Source organism: Pipra filicauda, unplaced genomic scaffold (assembly GCF_003945595.2).
Source record: "Pipra filicauda isolate LSUMZ 115617 unplaced genomic scaffold, ASM394559v2 scaffold189_size1545977_pilon, whole genome shotgun sequence".
Classification (NCBI taxonomy): Eukaryota; Metazoa; Chordata; class Aves; order Passeriformes; family Pipridae; genus Pipra; species Pipra filicauda.
The window spans coordinates 1387446-1401337 of record NW_024104297.1 but is presented as its reverse complement, the minus strand read 5'-3'; the positions used below and the strand labels follow the sequence as shown (position 1 = coordinate 1401337).

Genomic DNA, 13892 nt, shown 5'->3' with positions numbered 1-13892 from the left:
CACTGAAGATAGTTTTTTCAACTTGGCACATTACTTGGTGATAAGTGAATAAAACAGTTACTCGAGACCTGAATCTTTGGTATTAAAAAATGTAATGTAATGGCAGTGTGGGAACCATCCTTCAGTAAATATATACATGGGAGCTCATGGGCTATGCACAGGTAGAACTGACTTCCTTTGTGTGTCTTGGACTTTACTGGTGAACAGCTGAGACTGAGACATTTCTGTTGCTCCCTCCAACTCTGAAAGAAAGACTGGAGAGGAGAAGGGGAGCATGAAATGACCCTATAAAGTAAATGGTAATGTTTTAATTACAATTCTATTGTTATTCTTCCTATTCGTCTGTTTGTAATTGCGTAGTTTGCATATTCATTCCTTTCATTCCGAGAAGTTTTTGTTGTTGTGTTTTTTTCTTTGGTAAAAGTTTGACTCCAAAATGAGGGCAAACTTTATTATTACAGCCTGTTAAGGCTGTAAGGGAAAAAAAACCAAAAAAGGGCTATTTTCCCTAAATTCAAAGATTTCTGTGGGATAAGGATACAAGGTGCATATACTTTTGTGGAAATAGAGATACGAGTATTTTTTGTCGACAAGTACAAATGAAATTATGTTTGGCAGCATGATTTGGGAGTGTACTAAAATTTATCCAAACAAAAACTCCTCTAACTGTCACCCAAATGCATTCAAAGTAAACTGATAATTTTTATAAAGCCTGTAGTACTTGACAGTTTCTTTTTTTCAAGGGTAGCTTTTCAGGGTATTCATTCTGTTAAAAACTTCAGTGAAATGCAGCACTACATACTGACTTAGTTCCTTTCCAACAGAAGATGATATTCAACAACAATTTTGTTTCTCTCTTTTTAGCAGATAACATGTAATCCATAGACTTCCAGTTCCTGTGAAAGAGAGATGATGCTTTTACTTCACACAACCATCTAAGGTAGTAAGTTTATCTTCTTTTATAAACACTATCAACCTTCTTGACTAGTTCTTTATGTCTACCCGTCAAACACTATTCTCATTACGTGGACACTTCTCAAGCTTTGGTGTCATTGTGCCTTAGACTCATAAGAGCATGCTGAGACAGTGCACAGAGCTGTAACATCTTCATCTCTGTGGCTGCTTTGATAGGAAATGGGGTTCCACTTTTGCTCTGAGATCAGAATGGTGCTAGGGGTCGTTCTTCAAGCCTAAGCCAACCTCAGTTGTTGTTGGGAGATACACATGTACTGGAGCAAACTGGGGTAGTGCATGAACCCAGACCAGGGCTTGGAAGGTTGACTGAGGAATGTTTTCTTTCGCTGTAAAGTTGAAGTAACAGTCAATTCAAGCAGCAGCCTCTGATGCCTGCTTAGAATTACAGTGTTCTGTGCACCTACAACGCATGATCAGGGAGCAGGGGAGTCCACTGCAGACTCCACTCATGTAAGCTGTCTCCAGCTGTCACCAGAGATACTGGGAAGCAAGTCACCATCACAGGTATTTCCTGCTGCCGTCAAATGATGTGTAGTGACTAAAAGGGTTGCCAAGGCTGAGTAAAGAACAGGCTGCAACAGACAATATTTAATAAGTGCATCCCGAGATTTTACAGAGTTATTTCCATATTTATACATACTATATTTTAAAATGGCTCTGCTTGCCCATCTACTTTTTTCCTAGCTTGTGCTGTCTCTGGGTTTGAGAACTTTGTCTCTCCATTGTGTTCTGTCTCACAGGCATACTAAAATGACAAACCAATCCCCTTGCTTCCTAGTTAATGAATAGACTCTAGGGCTTTTTTTCAGGCAAGAGTGTTAAAGAAAGCCTAGCTTTTAGCTATTAAAAATATTCAGTGATATTTATGACAGATTTTCCACTTCTTCTTTCCTGCTGCACATAATCTTCAAGATCATTAAAGGGAAATTCTGAGATTTTTCATGCTCAGTGCTAATGTAGCACTTGTTTCATAATGAAGCTTGAAATGGTGGGTTTTTGCTCTGCACATGATTAATGCTAAAGTCCACATCCTTATCTGATAGAAAACACCAAGAGCTCCACTGAAGTAAATGAAGTTAGGATAATTTGCATCGGTTGAGGATGTGGCCCTGTATCTGGTTGACATTATCCTGCCTGCTACAGTATAGACACCAGCTGGGGTGCTGTTGTTTCTTTCCTATGTGGGATAGAAAGGGCCTCAGTAGGAGAGAATGAAAGTAGAGAATGGCCATTGCTAGCACAAGTTAGGAATGAGCTCTCTGAAGTATAAGATGAGTGAAATTAAAAGGAAAACTCACCATAACATTTCAGTTGCAGTGAGATGCAACTGAAATGACATGAACTTAGTGAAATTGTTCTGCTTCGTGTTACTCCAGAGGGATCAGTGCTCAGAAGAATTCCTCCAGCCCATGACTGTGATCAGGGGTGGGGAACTTCTCCCATGCCCTGGGGTTTCCAGGTCAAACTAAATTGCTTCAGGGCTGTACCTCAGAGCCATGTGGAGGCTCTAACTACTACTGTGCAAAATGCCCTGTTTCTCAGGTGGAGCTGGCAGGAACCAGTTCTTCAGCTGCAGGGTTGGCTTTCTATTTGCATTTGGATGAAAACCAAGAGGTTGGTTTTTTTCTCTCTGACTTTGAATATAACTATCTCTCCTCCTTTAAGCTGCCCTACTTCTTAAGCAATGATGTTGTTTGCAGTGCTGTTGCTACCTGGTTCTGATCTTTTGTTTCAGAACACTTGTGCCATAATATTCCCCACTGGAGATGTATTGCTAGAGGCACTGTCTCCCCTCCAGTCCCAAGGAGAACACATCATTTCTCTGTGGCACAGTGGAGACTTGTGGGGTTGTCATTCTGTCCAGCATGACTGAAATGGCTGTAAAATAGGGTGTGCATTTTTAGTAGGTTACAACTGTGTTCCTTGAGCTGAAGGAAGAGACCCTATACAGAAAAAGAATTAATGGTTTTACTCAATTTTTTTTCACCAAAATAAATTTCTGCAGCAGTTTTTCTTCAGTATTCTTCAATAAAACCTTATAAATATTTGATCCAGCCACTGTTTAAATCAGAACAGAATTCCTGTTGAGTTGAGTGAGGTCAGACTGGGGCTCCAAGTAAAGGTCAACACAGTTTTTAGCTCCTTCTCTCTCCTTCTTGCCCAATCCAACACTTACACATAAGAAAGTTGGCCAGCTGTGAGATGGTGATTCAAGAAGGATGGGTATGCCTCAGAATCCATTGCTCCAGCTGTCTCAGGCTGTTCTGGTGAGCCAGAGGTTTGTGCTCTTCAGCCCAGGGATAGAGAATTACAAATGTGTGCTGAAATAGAAGCCAGAGTTCAGAGTGAGGACATAGTAGAATGAAGCCCATTGCTATGGGAGAATTATAATAAATGGCATGAACAAAGCATGATCATTTCAAATTCTTGCCAAATGTGACTTGTGTTGTCACTTTTCTTGGGAATATGGTCTGCTACCAAAAGGGAAAAGAAAAAAAGAGAGAGAGAAAAAGAGAGAAGCTGGTGATTCTTTGGAATTAAAGGTTTAGAATATGACATGGGGAATTAGACATGGGCCTCCTGTTAGAAAGAAGGTTGACCTCTGTGCACAGTTCTGAAAATAAACCCCATCTCCAGCTCAGCTGGATTTTTTTCTTCTACTGAAGAACAAGCATAGATGTCACTGAGGAGAGTGGAAACTTTTGAGGTCGTTTTCAAATGCAGTTGTAAAACTGAGTGTTGACATGTAGGTGTCCACACCCAAAATATTTACAAATCAAGCTATGGGTGAGCCTTGTTTTTATGGTGGCAATAAAATATTGCTAAGTATTTCATGGTAAATCTAGGTTTCAGCAATTGTTATTAAAAAGAGGAGTAAACAGGCAGAAATAGCAGAATTGAGACTTAGAGTGAAAAGACTGTTTTGTAAACATTTAGACCCCTTCAACTATCTTTATCATTAGCATGTGCTTTTGGCATCTAGCACCACTGAAGTCCGGCAAGCGAAGATGACACTCTGAAGTCAACAGGAGTATAAAGTGGCAGTAAAACATAATGTGCAGAACACTGAACTGGGACTCACAGCGTCAAGTCCCACTGCAGCACTGGGTGTGATTTGGATTCTCTCAGCTTCAGTTTCCTTCTGTGTAAACAGTGATGATCCCTTTTGTGAAGTTCTTTGACATCCGCAGAAGAGAAGTACTGTAAAAAGGCTTGCTTGCTATTATGCATATCTTCAAAACAAAGCTTAATGCTTCAGCTCTTTGCTGGGTTGGGGTGAGTGTGCTTAGCACGTTGTGTGATCAAGCTGTAGATTACATAGGCAGTGGTTTGTAATAAGAGCCTTATCAGTAACAAAAACCCTTCTGTCATTATCAGACAAGCAACAATCGTATTTTAAAATGGTTGCCAAATGTGTTTATTTGAAGATGGTTGTTTCTAGCATGGCTCAAACCATTGTGTGGCAAGTGTTCAATTGCTTCCCACTAAAGCCAACATTTATAGCTTGGAAAACTCTGTTAGATAAATGTCAGTTTCTGCCATAATTTGCGGAATCAATACAAACTGAGTCAAAGAATCACAAACAGTAATGTGAAAATAAAATGATCTGCGTTATGGTTTTTAAGTAAATGATGATAAACTAATAAATGCCATTAGCTGCTGCCATTACTTTGTTGAATTTAGCTGATGTTACTGTGTTGACTTTAAAAGCTATCAGCTTAACTATATAAATCCATTTGACATGTCTTTATTCAGATAAAACTTTAATACTGCAAGTGTAGCAAATTAGATGCAAATGCTCTTTTTATTTTAAGTATATTTAAAGCTGCCTTTTCAATGCAAATTTTACAGGAAATCTCAACAAGCTAGGACAGACATCTTAGCTGTCAGCGTGCAGCACTTTCATTTCGGTCTCAGGCATAGGAGCTGCGTTTTTCCCTGCAGACTGAGATAATTAAAACTACAGAGGGATGGTTTAAAATATACATGATACACAGTTACTTAAATTGTGGGATAATGTATAAATGCAGCCCTTAACATTTTTTGATAGCACAACACTGACCAGATAACATAGCAGAGTGGATTGTAGAATATCTTTGTTTAAACAGTTTAATGTTTAGGGGTTTTTGTTTGTTTGGGTTTTTTTCCTTCTTTATTTACTTTTCACTTAAATTATTGTGGAGGCATAGAAATACCAATTCAAATTCTAGGTTCTGAATGCCCTCATTAAAAAGATACTGATACTATTAACTTCTTTTTTTTTTTTTTTTTTTAATTATGCTTTAACTTCTTTGCTTTTGAGCAGTCCATAACCTCCTTGGAATACATATCTATTTCAGCTTTCATTTGCTGAACCCCCTGAATGAGTTTATCCAAACAATGTGAATTTACTCAGATCTTTTTAAAATCCCACATCTCTTGTGGTTGATAAAGCTGACTTTAGCTAAGAAGAGTTGGATCAGGGTGATTTAAATTTCACAGTGAAAATGATAAGGGCTTTACTAGAAATAATAAGCACATTCAAATACTGTCATGGGCAAACAGTGGAATGTGCAGTGAGAAATTTGGCAAGGCTAGTCTTTTTCAGTGTTGATTTAATGAAGTAATGGATAGTAAAATAGAAAAAAAAAGAGACTTGCATTGAGAGGTAAACTTATGTTAATTCCATATCAGTAGTTTTATAAAGCTTTATTCATTAAAAAGCAGCATTAATACTCTAATAACTTTTAAAATGTCACGGTGTTTAAAAACAACAAAAACCCAAACCAACCCACCAGCAAGGGAAGAAGAAGAATCTCTTTTGGCAGCTCTCTACAAAGTGGCTGAGTGATACCCTATTATTGTCAGGAACCACATGTCAGTTTGTTGAGCCTGAGGATAACTTGTGTTTCAGGGAGAGAAAAAGAAAAAAGAAAAGGAAAAAAAAAAAGCCCACATCCATTTAAGCTCCAGGGCAAACAATAATGGTCCCCAGTTTAAAATCGTTTTGAACATTTGCTTGTCCATTTAAACAACGCAGAGCCTCACCTTTCTCATTGAAATGGTGTGGGGAATCTGCACAGCCCCAGTTGCAGAGGGAGACTTGTCTGGAGCTCTTACATTTGCAGGATCAAAAGGTCCAGATCTGTGAATCCAGATGTGCTTTTGAGTGACGGCTGCTTTGAGCATTGCTGTGGAATAGGGCAGGGAGAGGGCCAAGAACAGCCAGGAGCAGAAGGGAAGTTATTTTTCGAGGCACTCTTTCAGACGCTTTATAGCCGTCATTAACGGGGTTTGTGTACGGCAGGCAACTGGCATCCAGAATTAGTGGGGTCTGAGCAGTGAGGCATCTGGAAAAAAAATAAATCTACTGTGTATGGCACTTTCAAGAGGAGGCGAGAGAGAAGAAAAGGGAAGAAACATCACTGTGTTGCCAAAGGGCTGAGGTTAAGAATCCCTCTGTGCAATTTAACAGTTTTTAATTCCTACATTTTAATGCCTCGCAGGCCATTGTGTCAGTCTACTTTAGCTCCTTCAAGGAGCCATCTCGCTGCTGCCAAGTGGATTAGCTCTCCGAGGGGCTGCCCGCTCCCTCCCGCTCAGGGATTGCATCCATCACCCCCCGGCGCTCGCTCGCCTCTGCCCCCGAGCCCTGCTCCTCGCTCCGCCCCTGAATTTGGGTTCCTGTCCCGTCCGCACCAAACGCTGCAGTGGCTAATACCTCTGCCTGACAGTCTCTAAGTGGGATAAGCATTGTTTTTCACAGGTGCCCCTATGATCTTTCTTATCCTTATTTTTTTTTTTAACCTTTTTTTTTTTTTCCTTAAGAAAGGTGGTAAAAACCTAATAGAAGGCTTCCTGCCATCAGCGCAGGGGAGAAGCGGTCATTAGCAGACAGGGAAAGATCAATATTCCTGCCCAGCCCTTCTGGTTGCAGTTCCAGTCAGTAATTATATAGCTGTTATAAATCCATGAATATCGTGTATAAGGAAAAACTAATCTCTCCAAAACAGCTTATTTCCATAGTTAATGACCAGAGAACTGCAACTGACTTTGTCATTGACAACTTCTTCGTGTTTGGTAAACAGATTTTGTAGGAATAAAATTATTCTAAGGTTAAAAAAAATAATACGAGGTAAAATTCCCCCATCCACCACCACACACATATTTCCTGCATTTGGCTCATTACCGGACAAGTATGTCCTTTAAGACCTAGAGATTAATGAGCCATTTTATGAGACTAATACATTTTAAATTTTAACATTGGAGTTTGCATCTATAATTGTACAATTATACGTTCGTTTAGATTTTTTAAAGATAACTAATCACAGGTGACTAGAACTGTGTGAAGAGGCAGAATTTATGTTTCTCCTGCTGTAGGAGTACTAAATCATGCAGGAATTGAAATTGTTTTCCATATGACAGATAGCTCAGGCAAGATTAGTCAGTCACTGTTTCAGATATAATGCTTTTTTTATTACGCATACTTTATGTGGGACTATTATATTTGTAACGTATATTTCTGCATGCAGCAAATTAACTATTGTGTAATGCAAGGACCAAGAAGGAATATCATTAGTTCTTGCTATCCCGCAGTTTTGAGCAGCTGGTGAAATATATACCAATCATCCAACAGCTAGCTTCATGTTAACATGTATAACAAAGCCTGAACAATTCCTGTTTGACAGAACTTTACCATGTAGTAATAAATAAGGCTGAATTATTGATGGTGATAACTGCTAATATTATTATGACCTCAATTAAGTGCTTTTTTTTCAGACACATTAGCAACAAAAGGTCTTCTCTTTGCTCATTGCTGGGTTTTTTTCAAGTTCACTTTACATTAAAATCGAATTGATCAAACCTATTTGCCATTTCGCTGTGAGTGGATAACCATAATGGGTAATCTATCAGCATGGTGCTCCCCTTAAAGCTATTAACACCTTTTGTTGTTTTACTCAAGTTTCTAAACGTGCTGAGAGGTTCAAAAAGGCAAACCCTACAATCTGTTAGGATTGCACCGAGCTGTGACTTGTGGCACTCTTTTAATTACCATACTTTTAAACTCTACAGTTAAATACTGATATTTCTGACACTAAGTAAGTCTTTATTTACTTATGAAGCTGTGAGACAGCTAAATTAAAGCTGATTAGCAAGATGGCAGCTCTGCTGCTTGCAGCTGAGGTGAGTTTAGCATGGCATCTCCCCACAGCTCGCTGCTTGACTCTTAGTCACTGGGGCTGAGATCACTCGGCAGCAAGACAAATAAAGGGAGCTTAGAGTTTTTTACCCTTTGGCAAATTGGCAAATTGTGTTAGTTACATGGATATGTGTGTACAGCATGAAGCAGACTGTTTGTTTGTGAGGGAGCTTTTATAAAAGGCAGAGGGAGATAATTTCTAGGGACAGGTTGTGTAGTGTGCATGCTTGGGGAGTTGTGGGATTACACTCATTAAAAAAGTGAAGAGCTAACGAAATAATCAGAGGAAGACTGAATAAACTGGAGAATACAAATATGGACCAGCTGCCTCAGGAAGGTTTCTTCCTTTTCACTTAAGTCTCTGTTGAAGGTTTCTGCCCTTCCATAACCATTCCTCAGGTTTGAGCATCTGGATTTTTGAGAATTGCCTTATTAATACTTGTATGGAGCTAAATAGCAAAAGACAGAGGAAATTTCTTGTTTACCTGCTCACGTCAAGCTTAGGCCAAGAGCTCTGGTAGTAAAATGCTAATGAATGGCCAAGTGAATGTGTAGTGCCTGTGTTCACCGGCACAAAATCCTGGAAATGTTCTTGCTGGAAATCTCGAAAATCTTGGTGAAAAGCCTAGACAGAATAAGCAGAGGAGTCCTTAACCCCTGCACATGTTCCTCCTTTTAGTTTTTACTTTTTATTAACCTTTGTGTGTGTGTGTGTGTGTAGGTGGTGGTATTGTGGTTTGTTATGTTTTGATTTTGGTTTTAATCCTCTCTGTTCAGTTCTACCACTAGTAGTCTTGATGAGTGTGTCCTACTCTTCAGTGTGCAGAGACCCAGCTGGAGATTTTTTCCCTCCAAGGCTTGCATTAAGGGAAGGAGCTGCTGTCAGCACAGAGCAGAGGCTTCTGTTCCACTGTGGGTTCAGTAGAAGTGGGAGCACCTTGGTGGGAACTTCTGTGTGGGGTTTGTACAGTGCATGACAGTTTGGTGAGAGAGCACAGCTGATTTTCTGTAACAGGGAAGGGGAAAGGACTCTGCCTAGCAAACAGAATGAAGCCTTGCGACCGTGCAAGAATGTAACCTGTGACACTTCATGTGAGAGTGAGAGTCTCATGAGTTCATTCATAATTATTATTACATCAAATTCTTTTAAATTGCAGAGTGCCACAAGTGAAGACAGGGATCTCAGTTCGTTGCTGGCACAAGAAGAGTCAATGGCACTAATTTAAGCCAGGTTACACCTTTTATGATGTTAATGTCAGAAGCGGTTTGGGCCCTTTTGCTTCTACTTACATAGTGAGTCAAAAGCAGGGTGAAATGAAGAAATATTTGTGTTGGCTTCAAAACCAGATTGAAGATAAATTGCTGTTAAGCTCCATTTCTGTCTAGCTGTTGATACATGTAATATGGCAAATTAATTAAAAGCTTATACTCACAATATATAGGGATTTCAATTGTTTTAAAGTGGTGGTTAGTCTTTCAGCAACTAGAGGATACACACGACTGAGTTGTTCTAGTAGATTGGTGCTTCCAGAAGCATATGTTTAGTTTACCACATTTGCAGTTTCTTCATGTCAATCACCTTTTGTGCATTTTTATCATGTGTTGAACAAAACAGAACTGTCCTTTGCCCGTTTTGTGAGTGTTCTGCAAAGCAGGGAATGAAGTGGGTCGATGACAGCTCATTCATCTCACTGTTTTTGAAAGGGATTCTCGTACTGGACATCACGTAGAGCAGTATTTTTTGAAGCCCACCCACCTAGTACTAGTCCCCCTTCAGAAGTGGTTGTATTTCCCTAAGGCACTTCTTGGAGTGGTAAATGTGCATCATCAAACAGCAGATTTCTTAATGGTATATAGTGATGTTGACTTTACTGATGCTTCAGCTGCTGTTGTCTTAATATAGACTGTCGCTCGTATGTCAGCTGGAAACAAAAATCAATAAGCGATGAGAATGGGAGTAAAGGGAAAATGAAGAAACAAAATGATGAAGAATTTGGTATCTTCCTTCATAAACTTTATTCAGCTGGTGTGTGTGTTTTACCATTTCACAGAATCTGCAGATAGTCCCCACAGTCTCCTGCTCACATGAATTGGAACACTTCCCGTTTTGTGAAGAAGGAAACTAAGGCCCAGCGGCTGTGGCGGCAACTGCCCCAGCTCCTCAGATTTACCTCCGGGAAGCTGCTCAAGGGCGGTCAGAATCCGGGTAAATATTCATGCCTGCCACGTCTCTGTTCCCAAATAGTCTGTGCCTGGGTTGCTCAGGCCTATGTGCTCGTGGGTGTGTGACACACACATTTAGTCAGCCAACAATTTTAAAGGACGAAGCACGTTATTATTTAAGAAAAATATTAGAGGTGTTTGGCACTCTCTCGATGCTGTCTGATCACCACGTTTGCCCTCTGTAGGCACGCGGGGTGGGCAGTGTTGTGTTCCCCGCAGCCGCAGCGCCTCGGAGGGGCCAAGGCTGCCCCGCCCCGGGCAGGGGACACCCATCAGGGGCACCCGCATCATCAGGGGCACCCGCATCCCCCGGGGCAGGAGGGCGAGGAAGCGGCGCGTGTAAATGACCAGGAGCGCCGAGAGCCCCGTCACACGGCGCAGACGGGGGAGATCGTTAGTGAAAGCACCGAAGCGGCCACATCAGTGATTGAATGCTCAGTCGTTCGGTCCCTGCTGCTGTGTTTACCGCTCCTTAATGCGGTATTGTTTACTCACAATTAAACTCTTTGCCGTTAATTTCACTCTCAGGCGCTGAATTGGTCACACGGCCCCAGCTGCCAGGGCCCAGGCAGATGTGCTCTGCACACTTGTGTGAGCAGGGCTCGGTTTGGCAGTGGCAGCTCCCGCAGCCGCTCCGACCCCTTCCCTTCCCTTCCCTTCCCTGCCCGGCGGCCGGCTCGGAGCTGCGGCGTGGAAAGCGTTGATTCTTGTCAGCCCAAATTTCACACCGGAGATAACAAACGCTTGGAACCCAGGCACTGCTCGAAGGAGATAAACGCATTTTCCCCCATTAATTAAAATGTATCTGTAAATTTAAGCGGAGATGGTGGCTATAATAAGTTTTGAGCTGGTGACAAATGTCAACAGCAAAAGGCCCGAGATAAGACAATGTCAGATCCCAATGCGACAATATGTGTGTGTCTTCACCCCCAGCACGCTGGAGCATCACACCGAAGGGCTCCATGGTCAGTGTTTGCGGCTGACACCAGTTCAAGTGACATACAACAGGGATTCTGGGCAAATCGAGAGAGCCCTATTAGAAGGGAGAGTGGTTTGTGCATGTCTTATAGGGGGCTTTAAGTGATTTTGAATATTTGGTGTTTCCGTAAACTTCTCTTTTGATTCTTTTCCCTTAAAGGAAGTACTACAATGTACAAAGTGTATATATCGGTATGTCCAACATACCTATTCCAAAACTGACAACTGAAGTGATGTCAACCTGTAGAATATGGGTAAATGCCTTTATAAATCTTCTTTGTTCTTCCTCAGCTCTTTGCTAGTCATGTCAGGGACACTGTGGGCAATTATTTGAAGCATTCCTAACCTATCATGTGCAGTACATAATTATTTCTGGTGCAATGTGTGGGTGTGTTTTATGTCAAACTCAAGAAAGTTAATGAAAATTGGGAAGAAAACAGTGGCAGTGGGATTCTATTCCTTGCTGGAGATGTATACATTTACCCCAGAAGCTGTGAGAAGTGCCTCGTCTTGAATCAGTCAACACTGCAATTGTATTGCAGCCTTTTTTTCCATTCTCTTCATCAAAGTGTGTGATATAATAGCAAGGTCCAGATTTACTAATTGGGTTGCAGCTGGAGGATTCTGAGTGGAAACTGTTTCTGGCCCAGTGTCCCTGGTAGCTCTAATGCTGCAATATTTTCTCTTTGCAGAGGAAGCACAGAGAAGGAGATATGGAACACAGGTGTCTGGCTTCTTCCTAGAAAAAAATGTAACTTTCCTTCTTCCTTTATCATCTCTACTGAACTTGCCAGAAATGTGTTTGTCATGGAGGTACATTTAGGTCTTTTTTTTCATGATTTAAGACCATCTCATTCAGGTTGCCTGCTGAAGATTCATGATCTTTTGGACACTCCTGATTTTTCTTTTATTTAAAGGAGTGACTGAAAAGGGCAGGTCTGGTGATTCCCATTTGAATCTGTGGACTATCCATTCTGACATTACAGAGACATGGTTTAATTAGAATTTCTGAGTGCTTATGCACCAAGACAGGAACTCTACCTCCAGTTCTGGCCTAGGGTTCCATGACCAGGTCTTTAGGACTTATCTGGTTGGTTATTAGGTGTGAAGTCTTGTTTGTTTTCGGTTTTTTGTGTGTCTTTTGGGGTTTTTTTCCATAATACTTATGACATGTGACTACAGTAGCTACTTAAGAGAGTAAATCTGTGTGCCCTTTCTGATGAGGTCAGGGTGCAGTCTGGTTTTGTGAGGCATCATTAGAAAAGATGGCCAAAAAAAAAAAGCTTTTTAAAGCAGTGTAGGTTTAGAGTTCCCAAATTCCCCTAGAGGTTGGTGATGATCAACTGGCTATTCAAATAATATTTGATTTCCTTTACATTTTTTTCTTACATTAGATTAGTTCCTGTTACATACTAATTATCTAAAATGTTATTAGATTATCAGATATTATTTTCAACTCAAAACAGTAATAAAGTTATTATTTCAATTATTTAAAGTAGAGCTGCAGGAATGATTCAAAGTCAACATTTTATTTGATCAACTTTCCTTATTGCTGTAATTGCAGCATATCCACAACTGTGTTCAAATTTCTTTAAATTTATTACTAGACAAATACATTGTGCATATTTTTCTCACAGAATTGATCATAATGTTGAAACTTTGGTCTGGGTTGTAGGTGGCTTATTTCAGACTGTCAAAATAAATCAAAATATATTGTGGCTGTTCTTGCAAGGCAAGTCTTATAAGTACTGTGCAAATTTAAAATCTGGTTCCAATAAGTGGTTGTGTTGTACTGATTTGCCTTTTAAATTCACCTTCTGTGAAAAACAGCATCTACTTATTTTTGCACTCACCTTTAATTGGTTTCAGTTTTTTAAAAAAGTACAAAGATCACGTGGAAACTGTAAGGTGCTTACTGTCCTGGAACCGCATGTCATGTGTTACTTTTGCTATGCAAGTTGTCTTTTCATTCACTTTCAAACCAAAGGCAGGGAATGAGGCGCAGAGCAGTTGCCTCTTATACTGTGGCAGTTCACTAAACCCCAGGCTGTGGTTTAAAGAAAGCAATGTATTCACTAATTTTAGTTTCTGTATGGCTCCTAAAATGCCCTTTGGTCTATTGCAGATTCTTAGGAGTTGTATCTGATTTGAAAATACCTCCTCTCTCTTCCTATGTCTGTTCCAAGAAGTTCCACTGAAAGAGCAGGCAGAGACCATAGACCTCTTGCCCATCAGTTCCTATCCTGTGCATCATACTCAGCCACTTGATTTCACCTTTTCCACAAGCTTATGATCAGTCACCCACACGAAGTGATACTGCTGACTTTCCCTGACTGGGAAAAACGTAAGAGTGTCCTGTGCACTCTACACACTTGTTTCTTGGTGGTACCTACAGCAGTGCAGTGCTAACGATTTTTTTTTTTTAAGACTGTGTGATTTAGCAACTCAAAATGTGACATTTCCCAAGGTAACCTTAGAAGCAGACGGTCGGTGAGAGGCATCACCCGAAGCACAAGCCCCCGCAGCGGAGGAGGCT

At 40.6% G+C, this 13892-nt stretch overlaps 1 long non-coding RNA gene across 1 annotated transcript; it reads left to right on the top strand.

Moving 5' to 3' along the window:
* The first annotated feature begins 872 nt into the window (after nucleotides 1-872).
* LOC120323047 lies at nucleotides 873-12099 on the top strand. Its single transcript, XR_005563126.1, has 3 exons — nucleotides 873-940; nucleotides 10207-10361; nucleotides 12049-12099. It is a non-coding gene; the product is annotated as an uncharacterized LOC120323047 (long non-coding RNA).
* The last annotated feature ends 1793 nt before the right edge of the window (nucleotides 12100-13892 follow it).